The 24,869-nt window shown below is 46.5% G+C and overlaps 1 long non-coding RNA gene across 1 annotated transcript; it reads left to right on the top strand.

Annotated features, from left to right (window-relative positions):
• Nucleotides 1–1,256: 1,256 nt before the first annotated feature.
• LOC118400736 (uncharacterized) lies at nt 1,257–19,734 on the top strand. The gene is made up of 5 exons (XR_004829085.2): nt 1,257–2,341; nt 4,346–4,599; nt 5,270–5,374; nt 16,455–16,574; nt 17,415–19,734. It is a non-coding gene; the product is annotated as an uncharacterized LOC118400736 (long non-coding RNA).
• Nucleotides 19,735–24,869: the final 5,135 nt, after the last annotated feature.

The raw sequence follows: 24,869 nt of genomic DNA, 5'->3' as shown, positions 1-24,869 counted from the left end.
ATGTGTGTGTACGTGTGTGTGCAGTACGTGTGTATGCGCGTACCGGGTGAATAAGATCCGCGTCACCTAAGATCTGTTTTTTAAATTTTATTTGCTGTAATGGCTGTCTTTAGCAGGAGGACAGGGTATGACGTTATGATAATGCAAATGAATTGTTGTTTATGAATTGACTTTCTTATTTGTTGTTTGCTGAGGATGGGAAGGCACACGGGGGCGCACTGGTGCTCATCAACGGAACCGAGCTGGAGGAAGGCTGTGAGGACGACGGCACGGTCATGATGGACTGGGTGAGTACCTTCCTGCTACATCCATTAACACTAAACAGATAAGAAAGGTTCCATGCACTGTTCCCTTTCTCACCTATTTTAAATGTAAAATATTTCATGTAGACATAGATACTTTACATTGTGTCAAAAGATGGGTTGTTACTCAAAAATGCGTATAAAGTTGGGTAAGAGAGCTTTGATTGAGTGAGAGATCAGTTTGACAGTGTATTTGTTCGTATTAAGAATAGAAACAGGTCAGAGCCCTAATGTTAATCCTCTGTCGCCCCCTACTGGTGGAAAACCTACACTCTTATCTGCCCTCTGAAGCACAACACACCTCCTTGTCATTTCGCACTGCCGCGACAATCACTGTTTCGTTTCTCTACTCCCAAGTGTCACCATCCTCACAGCTCTGAACAGCTACAGGTTTGAGACAGGTTATTTATGAAAGTATTACTCTTCTCTGCAGTAAATCATGTGGTCTTCCCAGCTTCTGCAGATAATCCATCAAAGGCTAGAGACTGGGGTCTGGGGTGGGTTACCGCCCCTCTGGTCCCTGCCTCATCCCCACCGGTTTGTTTGATGAGCAGGGTGGGGTGGTAGCCAGCCTCCATCACCTCCTCACCGACCAGAGGTTTTGGCCTGTCGTATGGTGAACACTACCGGTAAACCCTGGTTCGGGTTCTGGTCCCAGCGTGAATCTCCTCTATCGTTCCCCTTTCCCCACTCCCAGCCTCTTAGGGCTCTTTGCTTCTGAATCATCGTATGGACCAGTGACAGTCGTCTCCCCATCACACCTGCTGCACTAAGAGTACAGACACTGTTTCTATCTGATAACAACCCTGAATGCATAGTATGTCTTATGAGGAGTGTTGTGGTGGGCACTCTGGTTGAGTGGGACATGACATCTTTCGGTCTTCTCTTCTCTCCCCCTAACGTGCGGTGTGAGTGTGCGTGGTGCCTGATGGGCACATGTCAGCGTGGTGCGCGGCGGGAGTGCGGGGCTTTTCATGTCTCAGTAGTCACTGTAATGATTGCAGATGGGAGCGCTGTGGGGGGGCCTGGAGCCCAGAGCTCTGTCATTGTTGCAGGCTGGCAGGGCTGCCCTGACCCATTACACTGGCTCTATCCTCAGCCTCATCTCATCTGCCTCCCTCCCTTCCTCCCACATGGGAGAGTAATTGAAAAGTGTATTTGGCAAATTACACATGTCTGGGTCTTGAAAAACTCTTTCAGTATTCAGCTATAGTCTACCTTCTTGTGCAGAGAAATTGACATTTCAAAAACACTTTGGGAAAAGTTGCGTCGCTGTTTCAGTGTGCTGGATCAGATTTATGTATGTATGCGCCTGCACGGGTTTGATTGCGTCTAATTTGGTAGCGAGGGGAAATCATTTATCCGTGGTGATAGCCTTCCCTGGGGAAGACTCCAATTGGACAGGGATTAATGATGACGCGGCCACTGACTGGAAGTAATACCTCTCGGAGATTTACAACATGGAGTTTTGATAAACAGTAGACGGTTGCAGGTCCGTATCGCATCGAACTGCATTTGTGATGACATGGAGATTAGGAATAAGATTAACTTCTAACAGCTATAATAGCCTTATCAACTGTCACTCCCTTTGAAAGGAAAGGATTCATCTTGAATGGGAGAGAAGCCCGATCACAACAAATGGGAAAGATAAAATAAAAATCCCACACCATAAAATGTCACGTTGACGTTAGTTCAAGAAAATGTAGTCGATACCGCCTTGAAATATTTTAACCATCTATAATATATGTAGAATATCTATTGAAATGTTGTGTATCCGCCTCGTTCCCCGGTTGTCGTTTGAGATATCTCTCTTGAGACTGTCACAGACTGAAAACAGGCCGTCATATCAAGTCAAATCCTGCTGTGGACTTGATCACTATCAGCGGTGCTGAGCGCAACAGAGCTGTTCGGTAGTAGACCTATGATATTAGTCATGCCCTGAGTCCCCTATTCCAGTTAGGTGACAACAAAACAAGATTCGTTTGTGTCGTCATCTTTTGGGTGTCATAACACTACAAAAAACAGCTATAAAACCAAAAGTAAGTACACATTCGTTGCATTGTATCTTTCGTATGTCATTGTGAAAGCCCTTGGACTTACTCATTTGAGCTGAGTCGTGTAGAGAGGGTGTCTGCTGGCGTTCCCCTGTCTGCAGGACGTGCCCCCGGTCCCTGAGGGGTTGCTCCTAACCTCTGGGGCTCCTGCATGTGGGGAGGCCTTAGTAGCCCCAGGTAAGCAGCTGCAAGGAGGCCTCCACCAGCCTCTCTTAGCCCTAGCCTAGAACCCCCAGTGGGGCTGACCAGCCACCCAGAAAGCATTAGATTAGCAAGTGTTTGTCCCGACATGCTACTTACCACATTTGGCTTTGTATGCCTCTTTGACAGTCTCTTCTCACGAGGAACACTACAATAGGTAGACGTATGTTTCTTGGTTGTGAACGGTGTGGCACATTATATATCGGACATGTGTCCGGTTACAGAATTCTGAAACCTGTAACTAACGGAGTAAAATGTGGGGTTTTGTTTCCTCGTTTAGTCCTCTTTTTCTAAGCCTGTAGTAGAGTAAGATGCGTAGGGGCAAGTTGGGACCGCTGTCCCCTGTCCCGTTACAGGTCTGAGCCAGAGGCCCGGCGCATTCCGTCACCCAACCACCTGTGATCTGTGATCTCCTGACCTTTGGTAGATAGCCGTGGCTTACTGTCACTCAGCAGTCAGGCTGGATCAGTCTATCAGGCTGGAGCTGGTGCAGAGCAGAGCTGGGTCTGTGTTACTAGAACCCGCTCCTAATCTCTCTAAGCGTCATTGTGCCGCCAGCAGCTTTGCTAGTCCTCCGACCGCAGCCGGGTTCACAAGGTTCAACTCATTTCTTGAGTTGATCGTCGATTCGAATCCGGAAAACACAATGGAGCCCATGGCCCCGCGTTCACGGCGAAAATAAAGTCATATACTATATGTGTAAGGATCTGGGGGCCTAGGGTTCTGGGGTTAAACCATGCTCTTGTACACTCACTGTAGCCTGGGTTCCCTGTCCACCCCTTGCCCCAAATAAGATCACATCTCAGCCAGTGATACCGTTCAACAACTTTGTCAAGTACGATATTGTGTTGTGGAGTAAATCTTACAAATGAGGATGTAAGAAACTAGGAAAGCTTGACTCGACTGGTCAGTGTCATAATTCCCAGCCACGCAAAACCCACATAAAGGGATGGCAACAGCCAAACGTGTTAATAGTCTTAATGTGTAAATCTAATACAATTACACCCACGACTTGGTGAGAATCCTGTCACCAGGGTAAAGGAGTTGTCTTGACGTGTGCTCAAGTACTGCAGCCGAGGAACTTGTCATTAGAGGCTCTGTCATTTTGCCGTGACAGTGAACAGTGTCAGGAAGGGGGAGATTGTTAGCACTGCTAATCTACTCCAATCTGATATTATCCTGCCAAGCTGCTCTGATAGGCTTTGAGCGTTTGCGTGGCAAGAAGTTCAAGCTTGAGAGCACTGGGAGCACAGCTAATCTAGGACAGAGTTTCCACGTCTCTCCGTCAAGTTCATTAATCCAATACGGTGTCCGGTTTTGAGAAGAGAAAGGCGTGTGGGTTTTTTTTGTGTGTTCATGTCTAAGCGTTTGACTAATTAGTCTCCTACACTAAGAAACAGTGTTTTAACTGAGTTCATGACAGTTTCATTGGACCTTTGGTAAATGTGATCAACACAGGGACAGACGAGCCATATGCAAAGAGAACAGTCACGAGTGGTTCTGTGTTGCTTCAGGACATTTCCAGTTTAGACCGATTTCAGTGCTTTTCTTTCGAATCTGATTTGAATCTCTACGATACAAGATTGTCAAATTAGACTCAATACATTCCGCAACCTATTTAGAAAACATCCCCTGCAGCAGTGTTACAGTATTGTAAATATCATGCAAGCCACCACCAAGTTGATGTTGATGCCTGATCCTGTCTATTCTCCAGTAGTGTACCTACTGCCCCTGTGTCAGTCAGTCCCTCTTGTCTAATGCAGTGTGTTTGTGTCCTGTATCCTGCAGGGCTCCTCACGGTGCTGCACTGTCCCTGGGTGGTGGAGAAGGCTCTGGCGGCAGGGGATAGGGGTTACCACCATGCTGTGTACAGAGCGCCGCTGGATCCAGACACATCACTACCTACAGGCTTCAAAAAGTGACGGACACGCCCCTCCGACTACGTGATGTTCGCCCTCTCTCGCTGACTGTTTCCACAGGCCTTATGTTTGAGGGTTACTTCAGGACGTGGGTGTCCCTTCAAACAACTTCCCCAGAGTCAGGTGAACTCGTGGATACCTCTTTATCTGTCTCTGCGTCCAGTATGAAGGAGGTCGGTTCGCGAGCCGATGCTAACTAGCTTAGCACAAAGACTAGTAGATAAAGGGCCTCATTGCCAAAATCCTGAAGGATTAGTGATAGCAAGAGGTGCTACTGGTAGAGATGTGGAGCTGCTTGCAACAGTATGTAACCCAGCTATGAACCATCCTGGTATGTGTAGGTTTGAGGCAGGCAGTAAGACACCGTAAGGGAAAGATCAATTATTAGCAGACAGTCAGGATGTGAGCTGTGAAATAATGGGCTCATATACATGACTGACTGACTAGAGACCCTAATAGGTGTCTGAATGAGAGACTAGACTACTGTGCACTCCTGTTTGTACGCACACACACACACACACACACACACACACACACACACACACACACACACACACACACTCTCAAAGTCTGAGCTATCGCAGTGCCTTGTCCTCCACCCAGAGGAAATCCATAACGCCATGCTGTGATAGTGAAGGGGTAGCTCCTCAGTCATCAGATACTGTACTCTGTCTGTACTGCTGAACAACATAGACTTGTTACAATGTAGACAGTGGTAAAATAGTGTTGATGAAACTGCTTGAATTGAACCAGTCATTGTATTCCTTTCTATGGGGTTTGTGTTCTTGTGTAGACGGGAGGCTGTGGAAGGATTTCCGTTTGACAGAAGCCAATCAACTGAGACCATACGGGCCTTAAAGCCACAGTGGACTCTGATGCCCACTTCACACAGCTCAAGGTAACAGATCGCTCTTCCGATGAGATGAGGATTCAGAGAGATAAAACCGTGATGATCAAGGCAAGTCAAGGAAAGTTCATCAAAAGTGCTCTACTTGTAGGTCTCTCTGCAATCTGTAAAGGGGTGTAAAGCTTGTAGGTCTCTCTGCAATCTGTAAAGGGTTGTAAAGCTTGTAGGTCTCTCTACAATCTGTAGCAGGGTGTAAAGCTTGTAGGTCTCTCTCCAATCTGTAGCAGGGTGTAAAGCTTGTAGGTCTCTCTACAGTCTGTAAAGGGGTGTACAGCTTGTAGGTCTCTACAATCTGTAAAGGGATGTAAAGCTTGTAGGTCTCTCTACAATCTGTAACAGGGTGTAAAGCTTGTAGGTCTCTCTACAATCTGTAACAGGGTGTAAAGCTTGTAGGTCTCTCTACAGTCTGTAAAGGGGTGTAAAGCTTGTAGGTCTCTCTACAGTCTGTAAAGGGGTGTAAAGCTTGTAGGTCTCTCTACAGTCTGTAAAGGGGTGTAAAGCTTGTAGGTCTCTCTACAGTCTGTAAAGGGGTGTAAAGCTTGTAGGTCTCTCTACAGTCTGTACAGGGTTGTAAAGCTTGTAGGTCTCTCTACAGTCTGTAAAGCATTGTAAAGCTTGTAGATCTCTCTACAGTCTGTAAAGCATTGTAAAGCTTGTAGGTCTCTCTACAGTCTGTAAAGCATTGTAAAGCTTGTAGGTCTCTCTACAGTCTGTAAAGCGTTGTAAAGCTTGTAGGTCTCTCTACAGTCTGTAAAGCGTTGTAAAGCTTGTAGATCTCTCTACAGTCTGTAAAGGGGTGTAAAGCTTGTAGATCTCTCTACAGTCTGTAAAGCATTGTAAAGCTTGTAGATCTCTCTACAGTGTAAAGGGGTGTAAAGCGTGTAGATCTCTCTACAGTGTAAAGGGGTGTAAAGCGTGTAGATCTCTCTACAGTGTAAAGGGGTGTAAAGCGTGTAGATCTCTCTACAGTGTAAAGGGGTGTAAAGCATGTAGATCTCTCTACAGTGTAAAGGGGTGTAAAGCGTGTAGATCTCTCTACAGTGTAAAGGGGTGTAAAGCGTGTAGATCTCTCTACAGTGTAAAGGGGTGTAAAGCGTGTAGATCTCTCTACAGTGTAAAGGGGTGTAAAGCGTGTAGATCTCTCTACAGTGTAAAGGGGTGTAAAGCGTGTAGATCTCTCTACAGTGTAAAGGGGTGTAAAGCGTGTAGATCTCTCTACAGTGTAAAGGGGTGTAAAGCGTGTAGATCTCTCTACAGTGTAAAGGGGTGTAAAGCGTGTAGATCTCTCTACAGTGTAAAGGGGTGTAAAGCGTGTAGATCTCTCTACAGTGTAAAGGGGTGTAAAGCGTGTAGATCTCTACAGTGTAAAGGGGTGTAAAGCGTGTAGATCTCTCTACAGTGTAAAGGGGTGTAAAGCGTGTAGATCTCTCTACAGTGTAAAGGGGTGTAAAGCGTGTAGATCTCTCTACAGTGTAAAGGGGTGTAAAGCGTGTAGATCTCTCTACAGTGTAAAGGGGTGTAAAGCGTGTAGATCTCTCTACAGTGTAAAGGGGTGTAAAGCTTGTAGATCTCTCTACAGTGTAAAGGGGTGTAAAGCTTGTAGATCTCTCTACAGTGTAAAGGGGTGTAAAGCGTGTAGATCTCTCTACAGTGTAAAGGGGTGTAAAGCGTGTAGATCTCTCTACAGTGTAAAGGGGTGTAAAGCGTGTAGATCTCTCTACAGTGTAAAGGGGTGTAAAGCGTGTAGATCTCTCTACAGTGTAAAGGGGTGTAAAGCGTGTAGATCTCTCTACAGTGTAAAGGGGTGTAAAGCGTGTAGATCTCTCTACAGTGTAAAGGGGTGTAAAGCGTGTAGATCTCTCTACAGTGTAAAGGGGTGTAAAGCGTGTAGATCTCTCTACAGTGTAAAGGGGTGTAAAGCTTGAAGGAGAAGACGGGTGCTTAAACTGTCTCCCCCATTGGAACTCCTCAGGAAAGAGAGAGATCCCAATAGAAACAAGGTCTAGGTTTCATCACCTCCTTTTGACGAGCCACTTGTAATGACAGTTCATGTAGACAGGATGCGTGCCCCCACCCTAAATTGCACTTAAGATTTCCAGAAGGTGACGCCTCATAGCAAGGATGGAACGTATGTCATTCATGTAAAACGTGTACGGTTAAAGGGGATGTGGCCGTTTTTATCTTCAGACTGCACTGTGATTATTATCAGAACTAAAACGCACTTTACGTATGGTACTGTATACCGTAAGGCTTTAATGTGCACTCTTGCTGTAAGCTGTGTTTTCTACGTGTTTCGGGAGAGGCCAGAAGTGGTGCTGCTTCCTTCTGCCACGGTTGTGAAGTGGACCAAGTCAGCGTCAGTACAAATATGGATCATAACCGAGGTGCAGTATCTTAGCTTAGGGGTGTTCAACTGGGCCACTTATAAGCCCCTCAATAACCTGCAGACGGTTGCGCAATACACATATCTACAGAGCAGTATACTTTGTCTAAGCGCTTTGCTGATTTTAACCAACAGAATTGAGCCCAGCTGCATTAGCTCTTGGCTCGAGTGACTTATGGCGACAGCAAACTTTTGGTGGTTGTAGGAGTTTGGGAAAGGTTGGCCCGGGGTTCGCTAACCCTCCGCTCCGCGTGGAACCCAGTGGAGATCATCTGGTGAGGGTGCCTCGGCCGTTTGCTGTTGATGTCGTTGTCATTGTTGTTATTGTGTACTGGACGGTCCAGGTGAGTTCCAGTTCACCAGGCCTGGATCCACTCAGTGGGCCGGATGCAGTGCTTCATTGTCCTGCACACCAGGCCGTGCTCATATCCATGCGTAACACACGCAGAGGCGCAGGCAGGCAGCAGCATTCTCATCTGGGTTTTCACACTTTCCCACCCTAATTCATCTACATTTCACTGTTCAGTGAGCCCCAAACGAACGGTTCCTTCCCTCCTGCATGGGAGGTGAAATAGTATTAGGTTAGATGAACCCTAATTGGTTGATCCAATATGGTATGTATTGACTTGGTCACAGCGAAGGCAAAACAGGAAATACTGTATGTCACATCAGTATAACTCTGACTGCACCGGTCAGCTTGGCCAGTAGCCTCCTTTCTTTTTACGAGGCCAATTGACTGTCGCAGATCATACATGTGCCATATCATAGAGCGATACTCTGCTGTGCTTTAACAACGGGTTGTCCAGAAGAACCCTCGTATCCTAGTAGAACCCGAACGACAAAAACAAGGGCCGTCACGTGGTGAGAGGAGCGGTTTGCCCCTCGAAGCGGAACAGACACCGCAGACGGGATATCCCTCAGTTCACTGATTAGCCTTGTCCTGTTCCTAATCCTTCCCTCTCGCCGCCGTGCCTGGAGGGCTTGAGAAGAGATCTGTCCGTGTGATCCACTGCCGTGTCTTCTTTATCGGCGTGGGCGACACCATTTTACACAACGCGACGCCAGTTGAGTCACTTAGTGTGTTCCAATTAGCCGTGATGCCATGGACTTGACACACTCTCGATGGGAGGGATTCAGACGTAGCACTTAATAGCAGGCCTATTCCTTCTGGTAGGATATATCCGCACCCTAGGCCATGCTAAGCTAATAGATATGCACTGTTCTAATGCAGTCGGGCAAAGGAACGGTAGACTTCACAGAGTCGTCGTGTGAAACGTGGCTATTGGTTCATTACACAATTGCCCTTTAATGGCGTTCTCCTCTGGCCTCCGACTGAAACGAGACCCTGTTGGGGGATGAGGTGTTTCTCAGTGGTCGTGAGGTCATGGTCGCACCGCTGTCAACGTAAAAGGGAATAATAATACGTCCGAATGGAAGCTGAACTGTGAAATCCCATTCTCCCTGGCTCGGGAGCTCAGTGACTCGGACAGCCGCCTGACGCGAGTGATCCATGGAGGGGAAGTGTCCCGTTTGTGACATTGTGTTTCCTCCTCTGCCTCTTAACTCAATTCAATTCAATTCAATTCAAGGGCTTTATTGGCATGGGAAACATGTGTTAACATTGCCAAAGCAAGTGAGGTAGACAACATACAAAGTGAATATATAAAGTGAAAAACAACAAAAATTAACAGTAAACATTACACATACAACAGTTTCAAAACAGTAAAGACATTACAAATGTCATATATATATATATATATATATATATACATATATATACACATACATATACATATACATATATATATATATACATACATATATATATATACATATACACATATACATATATACACAATGTACAAATAATTAAAGGACACAAGATAAAATAAATAAGCATAAATATGGGTTGTATTTACAATGGTGTTTGTTCTTCACTGGTTGCCCTTTTCTCGTGGCAACAGGTCACAAATCTTGCTGCTGTGATGGCACACTGTGGAATTTCACCCAGTAGGTATGGGAGTTTTCAAAATTGGATATGTTTTCGGCTTTGTGGATCTGTGTGATCTGGGGGAAATATGTCTCTCTAATATGGTCATACATTGGGCAGGAGGTTAGGAAGTGCAGCTCAGTTTCCACCTCATTTGTGGGCAGTGAGCACATAGCCTGTCTTCTCTTGAGAGCCATGTCTGCCTACGGCGGCCTTTCTCAATAGCAAGGCTATGCTCACTGAGTCTGTACATAGTCAAAGCTTTCCTTAATTTTGGGTCAGTCACAGTGGTCAGGTATTCTGCCGCTGTGTACTCTCTGTGTAGGGCCAAATAGCATTCTAGTTTGCTCTGTTTTTTTGTTAATTCTTTCCAATGTGTTAAGTAATTATCTTTTTGTTTTCTCATGATTTGGTTGGGTCTAATTGTGCTGTTGTCCTGGGGCTCTGTAGGGTGTGTTTGTGTTTGTGAACAGAGCCCCAGGACCAGTTTGCTTAGGGACTCTTCTCCAGGTTCATCTCTCTGTTTGTGATGGCTTTGTTATGGAAGGTTTGTGAATCGCTTCCTTTTAGGTGGTTGTAGAATTTAATGGCTCTTTTCTGGATTTTGATAATTAGTGGGTATCGGCCTAATTCTGCTCTGCATGCATTATTTGGTGTTTTACGTTGTACACGGAGGATATTTTTGCAGAATTCTGCGTGCAGAGTCTCAATTTGGTGTTTGTCCCATTTTGTGAAGTCTTGGTTGGTGAGCGGACCCCAGACCTCACAACCATAAAGGGCAATGGGCTCTATGACTGATTCAAGTATTTTTAGCCAAATCCTAATTGGTATGTTGAAATTTATGTTTCTTTTGATGGCATAGAATGCCCTTCTTGCCTTGTCTCTCAGATCGTTCACACCTTTGTGGAAATTACCTGTGGCGCTGATGTTTAGGCCAAGGTATGTATAGTTTTTGTGTGCTCTAGGGCAACAGTGTCGAGATGGAATTTGTATTTGTGGTCCTGGTGACTCGACCTTTTTGGAACACCATTATTTTGGTCTTACTGAGATTTACTGTCAGGGCCCAGGTCTGACAGAATCTGTGCATAAGATCTAGGTGCTGCTGTAGGCCCTCCTTGGTTGGTGACAGAAGCACCAGATCATCAGCAAACAGCAGACATTTGACTTCGGATTCTAGCAGGGGAGGCCGGGTGCTGCAGACTTTTCTAGTGCCCGCTTCGTTGATATATATGTTGAAGAGGGTGGGGCTTAAGCTGCATCCCTGTCTAACCCCACGACCCTGTGTGAAGAAATGTGTGTGTTTTTGCCAATTTTAACCGCACACTTGTTGTTTGTGTACATGGATTTTATAATGTCATATGTTTTACCCCAACACCACTTTCCATCAGTTTGTATAGCAGACCCTCATGCCAAATTGAGTCGAAGGCTTTTTTTTGAAATCAACAAAGCATGAGAAGACTTTGCCTTTGTTTTGGTTTGTTTGGTTGTCAATTAAGGTGTGCAGGGTGAATACATGGTCTGTTGTACGGTAATTTGGTAAAAGCCAATTTGACATTTGCTCAGTACATTGTTTTCATTGAGGAAATGTACGAGTCTGCTGTTAATAATAATGCAGAGGATTTTCCCAAGGTTACTGTTGACACATATTCCACGGTAGTTATTGGGGTCAAATTTGTCTCCACTTTTGTGGATTGGGGTGATCAGTCCTTGGTTCCAAATATTGGGGAAGATGCCAGAGCTAAGTATGATGTTAAAGAGTTTTAGTATAGCCAATTGGAATTTGTTGTCTGTATATTTGATAATTTCATTGAGGATACCATCGACACCACAGGCCTTTTTGGGTTGGAGGGTTTTTATTTTGTCCTGTAACTCATTCAATGTAATTGGAGAATCCAGTGGGTTCTGGTAGTCTTTAATAGTTGATTCTAAGATCTGTAGTTGATCATGTATATGTTTTTGCTCTTTGTTCTTTGTTATAGAACCAAAAAGATTGGAGAAGTGGTTTACCCAGACATCTCCATTTTGGATAGATAATTCTTCGTGTTGTTGTTTGTTTAGTGTTTTCCAATTTTCCCAGAAGTGGTTAGAGTCTATGGATTCTTCAATTGCATTGAGCTGATTTCTGACATGCTGTTCCTTCTTTTCCGTAGTGTGTTTCTGTATTGTTTTAGTGATTCACCATAGTGAAGGCGTAGACTCAGGTTTTCCGGGTCTCTATGTTTTTGGTTGGACAGGTTTCTCAATTTCTTCTCTCCCTCCCTCTCTCTCTCCCTCCCTACCTCCTCCCCATCCTCTTGCTGTGCTGTGCTAGACAGGGGAGATCCTGAGTAAGGCCTTGCCCCAGCTCGGCCTGGCTGTCTCCTCCATGACAGTCTCTTCTGGAGGACCCGGAGGGCTTCGTCATACCCAGAGGCCCACATGCTCAACATACGGAGAAGGTGCCCGCTATACTTTCATCTGGCACGTTTTGTCCACATAAACATAGACGTAAGTGAATACAGATGAATAGACTTATTCACTCTGTCTACCTTCGACCTCTGCAAACGCACAGGATCAAAAGGGCAGTCCATTTCAACGGTGGAGCTTTGGAGAAGATGGCAGCATTTCTACAAAGGTTTGTCCTTTATTATCAAGTGCAAATACAAAGGAGGAAAGGATTCTAAGGATACCACAAGCAGAAAATCCTGTACTCCACAGTCTCTCATTTTTTGCAGTATTTATTTTGAATACAGATCCTGGTATTTTGAAACTACCATGTCTCTCCACCTGGCCTCTGTTGTGTTGTTATTTGAGGCAACAGGTAGCCTATGTCACGGGATTCTTCTGTTGAAGGAGAGGCGGACCAAAACGCAGCGTGGTTATTGTGATACATCTTTAATAAGGATGAAAATGGAACATTATACAAAAACAAGAAACGTGAAAAACTGAAAACATCTGGTGTAACAAACACAAAGAAGGGAACAATCACCCACAAACCAACACCAAACAGCCTACAGCCCCCAAGGTGCGGACGCAAAACCTGAACCTATTGGGGAGGGTCTGGGTGGGCATTTGTCCGCGGTGGCGGCTCTGGTGCTGGACGTGGCCCCCACTTCACCATAGTCTTAGTCCGCCCCATTGTCCGCTTCCGTGGCCTCCTAACCACGGCGACCCTTCTAAATGAACCCACTGGACAGAGGGGCAACTCGGGACAGACTGACGACTCTGGCAGATCCTGGCTGAATGGCGGCACTGGCTGCTCCATGCAGGCTGGCGGCACTGGCTGCTCCATGCAGACTGGTTCTGTACAGCACTTTGAGATATCAGCTGATGTACGAAGGGCTATATAAATAAATTTGATTTGATTTGATTTTGGTGGCACTGGCTGCTCCATGCAGACTGGCGGCACTGGCTGCTCCATGCAGACTGGCGGCACTGGCTGCTCCATGCAGACTGGCGGCACTGGCTGCTCCATGCAGACTGGCGGCACTGGCTGCTCCATGCAGACTGGCGGCACTGGCTGCTCCATGCAGACTGGCGGCACTGGCTGCTCCATGCAGACTGGCGGCACTGGCTGCTCCATGCAGGCTGGCGGCACTGGCTGCTCCATGCAGGCTGGCGGCACTGGCTGCTCCATGCAGGCTGGCGGCACTGGCTGCTCCATGCAGGCTGGCGGCACTGGCTGCTCCATGCAGGCTGGCGGCACTGGCTGCTCCATGCAGGCTGGCGGCACTGGCTGCTCCATGCAGGCTGGCGGCACTGGCTGCTCCATGCAGGCTGGCGGCACTGGCTGCTCCATGCAGGCTGGCGGCACTGGCTGCTCCATGCAGGCTGGCGGCACTGGCTGCTCCATGCAAACTGGCTGCTCCATGCAGACTGGCAGCTCTGGCTGCTCCATGCAGCTCTGGCTGCTCCATGCAGACTGGCAGCTTTGGCTGCTCCATGCAGACTGGCAGCTCTGGCTGCTCCATGCAGACTGGCAGCTCTGGCTGCTCCATGCAGACTGGCAGCTCTGGCTGCTCCATGCAGACTGGCAGCTCTGGCTGCTCCATGCAGACTGGCAGCTCTGGCTGCTCCATGCAGACTGGCAGCTCTGGCTGCTCCATGCAGACTGGCAGCTCTGGCAGCTCCTTGCACACTGGCAGCTCTGGCAGCTCCTTGCACACTGGCAGCTCTGGCAGCTCCTTGCACACTGGCAGCTCTGGCAACTCCTTGCAGCACTGGCAGCTCCTTGCAGACTGGCAGCTCCTTGCAGACTGGCAGCTCTGGCAGCGCTGGACAGGCGGGAGACTCCGGCAGCGCTGGAGAGGAGGAAGGCTCCGGCAGCACTGGACAGGCGGGAGCACCTGTAGGGATGAGACCGAGACAGCCTGGTGCGGGGGCTGCCACCGGAGGGCTGGTGCGTGGAGGTGGTACCGGATAGAACGGACTGTGCAGGCGCACTGGAGCTCCGAGCACCGAGCCTGCACAACCTTACCTGGTTGAATGCTCCCGGGCACCCTGCCAGTGCGGCGAGGTGGAATAGCCCGCACTGGGCTATGCAGGCATGTAAGCCGGCTCAAGGAGACGCACTGGAGACCAGATGCGTAGAGCCGGCTTCATGGCACTTGGCTCGATGCCCACTCTAGCCCGGCTGAAACGCGGAGCTGGTATGTACCGCACCGGGCTATGCACCCGCACTGGGGACACCGTGCGCTTCACAGCATAACACGGTGCCTGCCCGGTCTCTCTAGCCCCCCGGTAAACACAGGAAGTTGGCGCAGGTCTCCTACCTGGCTTCGCCACACTTCCTGTGTGCCCCCTCCAAATACATTTTTGGGGCTGACTCTCGAGCTTCCATCCACGCCGCGGTGCTGCCTCCTCATACCAGCGCCTATCCGCCTTCGCCGCCTCCAGCTCTTCTTTGGGGCGGCGATATTCTCCAGGCTGTGCCCAGGGTCCTTTTCCATCCAACTCATCCTCCCATGTCCAGTACTCCTCGCGCTGTTCTCGCTGCCGCTGCCTGTCACCACGCCGCTTGGTCCTGTTGTGGTGGGTGATTCTGTTACGGGATTCTTCTGTTGAAGGAGAGGTGGACCAAAACACAGTGTGGTTATTGTGATACATCTTTAATAAGGATGAAAATGGAACAATATACAAAAACAAGAACCGTGAAAAAACTAAAACAGCCCTATCTGGTGTAACAAACACAAAGACGGGAACAATCACCCACAAACCCCAACCCCAAACAGCCTACCTAAATATGGTTCCCAATCAGAGACAATGACTAACACCTGCCTTTGATTGAGAACCATATTAGGCCAAACACAGAAACAGACAAACTAGACACACAACATAGAATGACCACTCAGATCACAACCTGACCAAACAAAACATAGAAACATACAAAGCAAACTATGGTCAGGGTCTGACAGCCTAGTGGTTAAAGGTTGCAAGATCGAATCCCCGAGCTGACCATGTAAAAATGTTGTTCTGCCCCTGAACAAGGCAGTTAAAACCTCCTTAAGGCTGTTGCGAATTTTCGCAGCTTTTTGTTAAAAATCGCGCAACATTTCAGCGCCCTGCTACTCATGCCAGGAATATAGTATATCCATATGATTAGTATGTATGGATAGAAAACACTCAGACGTTTCTAAAACTGGTTAAATCACGGCTGTGACTATAACAGAACGTGCGTTTCATCGAAAAGTGCAGGAAAATCTGATCACTGAAAATGGAAAAATATATCCATCCACCACTTCAACCCATTGTTAAAGGCGAACCACATTAAATGGGGCTGAGGTTGCAATACCTACAGCTTCCACACGATGTCAACAGTCTTGTCATTTGCCTACGATTTGTTTCTTGGTCAAACGAAGAAGAGACAAGCCATTTGTTCAGGTCTCCGACCGGATATTTTGGTTGAGATTTACCCGGACATTATTTCCAGACAGACAGCTAAAGAATATACATCGCCTCGTGATCAATTTGATCGCTTATTAACGTTTACTAATACCTAAAGTTGCATTACAAAAGTATTTCGAAATGTTTTGTGAAAGTTTATCGTCAACTTTTTTAATTAAAAAAAATGACATTACGTTAGAAAACGCTATTTTTTTCGTTGTTCACACAGTCTTCATAGATAAATATCTAGGCTATATATGGACCGATTTAATCAAAAAAGACCCAAAATGATGTTTATGGGACATCTAGGAGTGCCAAGAAAGAAGCTCGTCAAAGGTAATGAATGTTTTATATTTTATTTCTGCGTTTTGGGTAGCGTTTTGGGTAGCCCTGGCTACCGCAAAATCTGTCGTTAGGTGACGTTGCAGTATTTTGGGGGTACATGCTATCAGATAATAGCTTCTCATGCTTTCGCCGAAAAGCATTTTACAAATCTGACTTGGTGGATAGATTCACAACGAGTGTAGCTTTAATTCACTACCTTGAATGTGTATTTTAATGAAAGTTTAATGACAGTTTGAGTTTTATCAAAAACTATAGGTGGCGCTCTGAAACTCCGCTGAGTGGTGTTCCTGCCAGGGAACTGTATTCTGCTATATCCTTACCTGTACTTTTCCATTTTCAGTGACCCACTGTTCCAAGGCCGTCATTGAAAATAAGAATTTGTTCTTAACTGACTTGCCTAGTTAAATAAAGGTCAAATAAATAAATACAATTATTGTGGTTGTGTGGATATGTCCTGATGACACTACATTGCCCTGTGATCTTTCCCACAGGTGTTCCCTGGGTTGGTCCTAACCTACCTGCAGGATGGGTTCGGCTGTGCAGAGGTGACCCCCCGCCACAGGGGGTGGCCGGATACAGGGAAGCAGGCAGACACCAGTGGAACGCCAGAGGTGACCCCCCGACAGACCCGGACCATGGGCAGGGCACAGTACTGAGTATCAGTAAAGCACATTCATAAAGGGGTTGTGACTTAACTGAGTTATTGCATTCACGTTTCCTTGTTCAAGTGCTGCTTAGGGGTTTGTAACTATTTGTATGTTTTATTAAGCTCTCTGAAGCTGTTATTTTGTTTTATTAGGTCAACGTTCTCCTGTGAGAAATAGGGGAATTTGTTTTTGCAGAGACAGGTCATGAGAGAACACCAGCTGCATTTCTGATTTACGGTAGTCTGATCTGACAAGATCACAGCACAACAGGAGCAATTCGATATTGTTTATCAACATTTTTATTTTCCGGTCTTCGTGTAGAGAAGACGTGTATAAGTACAGAACGAGAGAATATTCCCACAATTAAAGCTGCAATATGTAACTTTTTTGGGCAAACTGACAAAATCCACAAAGAAATGTGAGTTATAGATCTGTCATTCTCATTATAAGCAAGTCTAAGAAGAAGTAGATCTGTTCTATGTGCTCTATTTCTCCATTTCAAGTTTTTTTTTTACTTTCGGTTTTGTACACCAGCTTCAAAGGTTGGAAAATATATGTTTTATTATGGAAAGTATATTTCACAGCGGTTTACACTATACTTGCTTATTTTGTCACAACTGAAATTAGGCAAACTCTTAGAATTTTAGCAATCAGGAAATGGCAGAGCAATTTCTGAGTAGTGCATCTTTCATTTTATATGAAGAGAAATGCCTCCTATGGCTGTGAGTTATTCAGAGATTCCTTGTGGACATGCAGTATATCCCCAGCGAGCTCTCACTGAATGAAGTGTTTGTCTCTCTCCAGGTCTGTGGATGTGATGTCAGTGACACCAATCATGGAGCAGTCCCAGCAGAACCCCCAGCCTCCCTTCAGGACAAGGGCCAGGCAGGGGCCAAGCAGACAGGGGCCTCCAAGGCAGGGGCCTCCAAGGCAGGGGCCTCCAAGGCAGGGGCCTCCAAGGCAGGAGCCAAGCAGGCAGGGGCCTACCAGGCAGGGGCCTGGGCCAGCAGGGAGAGAGCCCAGCTGTCAGTGGCCCTGCTGACAAAACTCAAAGACAAAACACCCTCAGGCTATGTCTCAAAGGTAGGCCACTGCCCGGGTGCCTGCTGCTGACATGGCTCACTGTTATTGTTCAATGACATTCAATGTTTTCCATCAGTTTTCTGTAAGATAGATTCCTCAGATATCTTTTTGAAATATTTTTAAAAAGGCCTAGAGCTCGCTGACTGGCACGAATTTAGAGAGAGACACAGGGCAAGGGAAGGATAGAGAAAGAAAGAAAAACAGAGGAGATATCAGGGGAACTGGGATTTAATTTTCTTTTGGAGCAAAGAACTAAGACCTGATGGAATGTTCAACACCCTTGTATTGTAATATGATATACTTTGACTGTCAGGGTCAGTCAACTAATGTTAATCCCCAATAAGGTGAATCAAAATAATCATTTATTTAATGCTTTCTACTCTTTCTACTTCGTGAGGCTTGATTGAGACTTTTCGATAATATAGAGGCGTTGGCTGAGATAGTTCCTATCCCTATCAAGATACGGTACATTATATTATGAATTCACCCAACCACAGAAATATCTGTGTGCGCTGTGTGAGCATTAGCATCACAGAGCTCTAACGTCCAAAGTATGGTTAGGCTAAATGATCATAATCAGAGAGAACTCTGCCTCTGTCTGAGTGGAGAGAGACACCGTGGTCCGTAGTGCATAAAGAGCCCTCACCCCCAACACACGTGCTCACACACACACACACACACACACACACACACACACACACACACACACACACACACACACACACAACGCCTTGCTCAGTTTCAACACTGTGCTTCCCCTACACATCCCAGCCTCTTTAATGCAATTGAACAATATCAGATTAGTCGCTTCACGATTCATTTACGAGCCCGTGTTAAATCGTCGTCGCTCAGACAGTCAACAAGTAACGCAGCGCCAGCACTGCTGTGCCACTAGATGACCTCACACGGCCCCAGATGTGGCCCCAGATGAAGACGGATGTTTTTGTCGTGTTAAATGGGTGTGTACCTGTATACCTCAGCCCACTGCTCACTGAGCGCGGAGTAGGGGTTGGAGCAGGCTAGACCATGTCTCGTTTGCAACTGAAGCCCATTGCATCGTGCTTTGATCCGCTCACCCAGCCCCTCCACGTCCTCATGCTCCATTTGTCATTGTTGTCGTTGCTGTGTGAAGGGAAACATCTCCGTTATAAAATGCAACACACAACAGCTTTTCATTGAGCCTCTCCCCGGAGGGGAATAATTAGATTATTCTGATAAAGAGAAATCTATAAATATGATCAATCCCAATCCATTTTTAGATAAAAGAGCAGGGGAAATACAGTTATGCTATCTGCTCTAATTGACCTCATTTAGTATATGCATAAATCATTATTCTCATCGTGGATATTAAATGTAACGTGAAATGAAACATCTAATGTCTATCAAACAAACAATTTCAGCGCCGTTTTCCTCTTGCAGAACTTTTAGGAATGCAATTTGCTCTCCGAATGACCCTGTATGATTGTATTTAAACAATTACTGAAAATGAATTCTGCCAGGTTCATTTAAAAATCCATAAGATGAGCTGCCTTTTTAATTGATGTCGATAAATTGCGAGAAGCACAACATTTTTAAGAAGCAGTTATTTTATTGTAATTTTTTGGGGGGTCAACTTGTATTTGATTTGATTGAACCTTTTATTTAACTAGGCAAGTCAGTTAAGAACAAAATCCTTATTTACAATGACCAAACCAGGACATCGTTGGGCAAATTGTGTTCTGCCCTCCCAATCGCAGCCAGATGTGATTCAGCCTGGATTTGAACCAGGGACCCCTCTTGCACTGAGATACAGTGCCTTAGACCGCTGCACCGCTGTGAGAGTTCAACAATCCCTCTTGTATTTCTGGTTCCATACTTTAAATGTGTGTTATTTTTGGCTACATCACAATGAAGCAGAAGACTTTATTAAGTTCATAAAGTAAGTTGAATCTCATGCCTCTAAATGAATACAACCTCTCCCGTATAATGATATTCCAAATAATATATGAGAACCATTATTCATGTACAAATGTTAATTGCACTTGCAAAATAAATAAAAAAGTGACAGAGGTGTCGTGTTGAAAATAGATGTTGTTGCTACGTGCTGATTTAAATGCCGTGTCACAGTATTTCCCAAGAGGAAAAGGTGGGCCCTAATGAGAGATGGGTCTGTGGCCAGCGAGTCGCGCTGCCCCCCGCCCGTCACCCGCTGACCTGTGACAGAGACACAGAGAGCCACGGAGAGGGGTGAGTGGCCGTCACGGTAAGTGCTTGTGACAGGCCCACTACAGGCACATCTGTGGAGGGCCCAAACATTGTTTTCCCACCGGTGACTCTCTGTGGCTGGAGCAGGGAGGCAGGCAGCGCTGAGGGGCTAACTGGCTGCACTGCCCTGAGACATCCCCCCACGCTCTGGGGAAGCAGCTGTCACTCGCCCAGCTGCCATTTGTTCTAATGATCCTGGTGTTTTCATTGTTTGACTTTCCTCTCTGCTGTATAGGCCGGCCCCCTTGGTCTTCCCTCCTCATCTCCCGTCAACCATTTTTCATACAGAACAAAGATACATACTATACAACAGCACTGGGCTTTAGAGGCCAGTTAGACTTAGACATCATTAGTAGTGAAGCCAGCTCATTTGGCTATCACGGACTGAGGCAGGCAGGCCAGCATGGGAAAGTGGCTGTTATGGGAGCGTTGACCCAGAGGGGTCAGCTAATCTCCATCAAGGGCCTTGTCAGGAGCCGTATCAGGGGCCATGTCCAGGGTCTTGTCAGACTCATAGGCTCATTATTAAACCCTGACACAGGCTCACTACTCCCTGGCTCTCTGGGCTTAAACTAGTTTGGCCTCTCTCTGGGCTTAAACTAGTACTGGCCACTCTCTGGGCTTATACTAGTTTGGCCTCTCTCTGGGCTTAAACTAGTACTGGCCACTCTCTGGGCTTATACTAGTATGGCCACTCTCTGGGCTTAAACTAGTATGGCCACTCTCTGGGCTTATACTAGTATGGCCACTCTCTGGGCTTAAACGAGTTTGGCCTCTCTCTGGGCTTAAACTAGTATGGCCTCTCTCTGGGCTTAAACAAGTTTGGCCTCTCTCTGGGCTTAAACTAGTATGGCCACTCTCTGGGCTTAAACGAGTTTGGCCTCTCTCTGGGCTTAAACTAGTATGGCCTCTCTCTGGGCTTAAACAAGTTTGGCCTCTCTCTGGGCTTAAACTAGTATGGCCACTCTCTGGGCTTAAACTAGTATGGCCACTCTCTGGGCTTAAACTAGTATGGCCACTCTCTGGGCTTAAACTAGTATGGCCACTCTCTGGGCTTAAACTAGTATGGCCACTCTCTGGGTTTATACTAGTTTGGCCACTCTCTGGGCTTAAACTAGTATGGCCACTCTCTGGGCTTAAACTAGTATGGCCACTCTCTGGGCTTATACTAGTATGGCCACTCTCTGGGCTTATACTAGTATGGCCTCTCTCTGGGCTTAAACTAGTATGGCCACTCTCTGGGTTTAAACTAGTATGGCCACTCTCTGGGCTTATACTAGTTTGGCCTCTCTCTGGGCTTAAACTAGTATGGCCACTCTCTGGGCTTAAACTTGTATGGCCACTCTCTGGGTTTATACTAGTATGGCCACTCTCTGGGTTTATACTAGTATGGCCACTCTCTGGGTTTATACTAGTATGGCCACTCTCTGGGTTTATACTAGTATGGCCACTCTCTGGGTTTATACTAGTATGGCCACTCTCTGGGTTTATACTAGTATGGCCACTCTCTGGGTTTATACTAGTATGGCCACTCTCTGGGCTTATACTAGTTTGGCCACTCTCTGGGCTTATACTAGTTTGGCCACTCTCTGGGCTTAAACTAGTTTGGCCTCTCTCTGGGCTTATACTAGTATGGCCACTCTCTGGGCTTATACTAGTTTGGCCTCTCTCTGGGCTTATACTAGTATGGCCACTCTCTGGGCTTATACTAGTATGGCCACTCTCTGGGCTTATACTAGTTTGGCCACTCTCTGGGCTTATACTAGTTTGGCCACTCTCTGGGCTTAAACTAGTATGGCCACTCTCTGGGCTTATACTAGTATGGCCTCTCTCTGGGCTTAAACTAGTACTGGCCACTCTCTGGGCTTATACTAGTATGGCCTCTCTCTGGGCTTATACTAGTTTGGCCTCTCTCTGGGCTTAAACTAGTATGGCCACTCTCTGGGCTTATACTAGTATGGCCTCTCTCTGGGCTTAAACTAGTACTGGCCACTCTCTGGGATTATACTAGTATGGCCACTCTCTGGGCTTATACTAGTTTGGCCTCTCTCTGGGCTTAAACTAGTATGGCCACTCTCTGGGCTTATACTAGTTTGGCCTCTCTCTGGGCTTAAACTAGTATGGCCACTCTCTGGGCTTATACTAGTATGGCCTCTCTCTGGGCTTAAACTAGTATGGCCTCTCTCTGGGCTTAAACTAGTATGGCCACTCTCTGGGCTTATACTAGTATAGCCACTCTCTGGGCTTATACTAGTTTGTCCACTCTCTGGGGTTAAACTAGTATGGCCTCTCTCTGGGCTTAAACTAGTATGGCTTCTCTCTGGGCTTAAACTAGTATGGCCTCTCTGGGCTTAAACTAGTATGGCCTCTCTCTGGGCTTAAACTAGTATGGCTTCTCTCTGGGCTTAAACTAGTATGGCCTCTCTCTGGGCTTAAACTAGTATGGCCTCTCTCTGGGCTTAAACTAGTATGGCCTCTCTCTGGGCTTAAACTAGTATGGCTTCTCTCTGGGGTTAAACTAGTATGGCCTCTCTCTGGGCTTAAACTAGTATGGCCTCTCTCTGGGCTTAAACTAGTTTGGCCTCTCTCTGGGCTTAAACTAGTATGGCCTCTCTCTGGGCTTAAACTAGTTTGGCCTCTCTCTGGGCTTAAACCAGTTTGGCCTCTCTCTGAGCTTAAACTAGTATGGCCACTCTCTGGGCTTATACTAGTTTGGCCACTCTCTGGGTTTATACTAGTATGGCCACTCTCTGGGCTTATACTAGTTTGGCCACTCTCTGGGTTTATACTAGTATGGCCACTCTCTGGGCTTATACTAGTTTGGCCTCTCTCTGGGGTTAAACTAGTTTGGCCTCTCTCTGGGCTTAAACTATTTTGGCCTCTCTCTGGGCTTATACTAGTTTGGCCACTCTCTGGGTTTATACTAGTATGGCCACTCTCTGGGCTTAAACTAGTATGGCCTCTCTCTGGGCTTATACTAGTATAGCCACTCTCTGGGCTTATACTAGTATAGCCACTCTCTGGGCTTAAACTAGTATGGCCTCTCTCTGGGCTTATACTAGTATAGCCACTCTCTGGGCTTATACTAGTTTGGCCACTCTCTGGGCTTATACTAGTATGGCCACTCTCTGGGCTTATACTAGTATGGCCTAGTATAGCTCACTCTCTGGGCTTATACTAGTTTGGCCACTCTCTGGGTTTATACTAGTATGGCCACTCTCTGGGCTTATACTAGTTTGGCTTATACTAGTATAGCTCTCTGGGGTTAAACTAGTTTGGCCTTCTCTGGGCTTATACTATTTTGGCCTCTCTCTGGGCTTATACTAGTTTGTCCACTCTCTGGGCTTATACTAGTATGGCCTCTCTCTGGGCTTATACTAGTATAGCCACTCTCTGGGCTTATACTAGTATAGCCACTCTCTGGGCTTATACTAGTATAGCCACTCTCTGGGCTTATACTAGTATAGCCACTCTCTGGGCTTAAACTAGTATGGCCTCTCTCTGGGCTTATACTAGTATAGCCACTCTCTGGGCTTATACTAGTTTGGCCACTCTCTGGGCTTATACTAGTATAGCCACTCTCTGGGCTTATACTAGTATAGCCACTCTCTGGGCTTATACTAGTTTGGCCACTCTCTGGGCTTATACTAGTATAGCCACTCTCTGGGCTTATACTAGTATAGCCACTCTCTGGGCTTATACTAGTTTGTCCACTCTCTGGGCTTATACTAGTATGGGGCTTATACTAGTATAGCTCTCTGGGCTTATACTAGTATGGCCACTCTCTGGGCTTATACTAGTATAGCCACTACTCTGGGCTTATACTCTGGGCTTATACTAGTATAGCCACTCTCTGGGCTTATACTAGTATAGCCACTCTCTGGGCTTAAACTAGTATGGCCTCTCTCTGGGCTTATACTAGTATAGCCACTCTCTGGGCTTATACTAGTATAGCCACTCTCTGGGCTTATACTAGTTTGGCCACTCTCTGGGCTTATACTAGTATAGCCACTCTCTGGGCTTATACTAGTATGGCCACTCTCTGGGCTTATACTAGTTTGGCCACTCTCTGGGCTTATACTAGTATAGCCACTCTCTGGGCTAGTATAGCCACTAGGGCTTATACTAGTTTGTCCACTCTCTGGGCTTATACTAGTATAGCCACTCTCTGGGCTTATACTAGTATGGCCAATACTAGTATGGCCACTCTCTGGGCTTATACTAGTATAGGCCTAGTATGGCTCTCTGGGCTTATACTAGTATGGCCTAGTCTCTGGGCTTATACTAGTTTGGCCTTATACTAGTATAGCTCTGGGCTTAAACTAGTATGGCCACTCTCTGGGCTTAAACTAGTATGGCCACTCTCTGGGCTTATACTAGTATGGCCTCTCTCTGGGCTTAAACTAGTACTGGCCACTCTCTGGGCTTATACTAGTAGTATGGCCTTCTAGTATGGCTGGGCTTATACTAGTTTGGCCTCTCTCTGGGCTTAAACTAGTATGGCCACTCTCTGGGCTTATACTAGTATGGCCTCTCTCTGGGCTTAAACTAGTACTGGCCACTCTCTGGGATTATACTAGTATGGCCACTCTCTGGGCTTATACTAGTTTGGCCTCTCTCTGGGCTTAAACTAGTATGGCCACTCTCTGGGCTTATACTAGTTTGGCCTCTCTCTGGGCTTAAACTAGTATGACCACTCTCTGGGCTTATACTAGTATGGCCTCTCTCTGGGCTTAAACTAGTATGGCCTCTCTCTGGGCTTAAACTAGTATGGCCACTCTCTGGGCTTATACTAGTATAGCCACTCTCTGGGGTTAAACTAGTATGGCCTCTCTCTGGGCTTAAACTAGTATGGCCTCTCTCTGGGCTTAAACTAGTATAGCCACTCTCTGGGCTTATACTAGTATAGCCACTCTCTGGGCTTATACTAGT

Source organism: Oncorhynchus keta, chromosome 22, assembly GCF_023373465.1.
Source record: "Oncorhynchus keta strain PuntledgeMale-10-30-2019 chromosome 22, Oket_V2, whole genome shotgun sequence".
NCBI lineage: Eukaryota > Metazoa > Chordata > Actinopteri > Salmoniformes > Salmonidae > Oncorhynchus > Oncorhynchus keta.
Note: the sequence above shows the minus strand (reverse complement) of the source record. Positions and strands in the feature narration are given on the sequence as shown.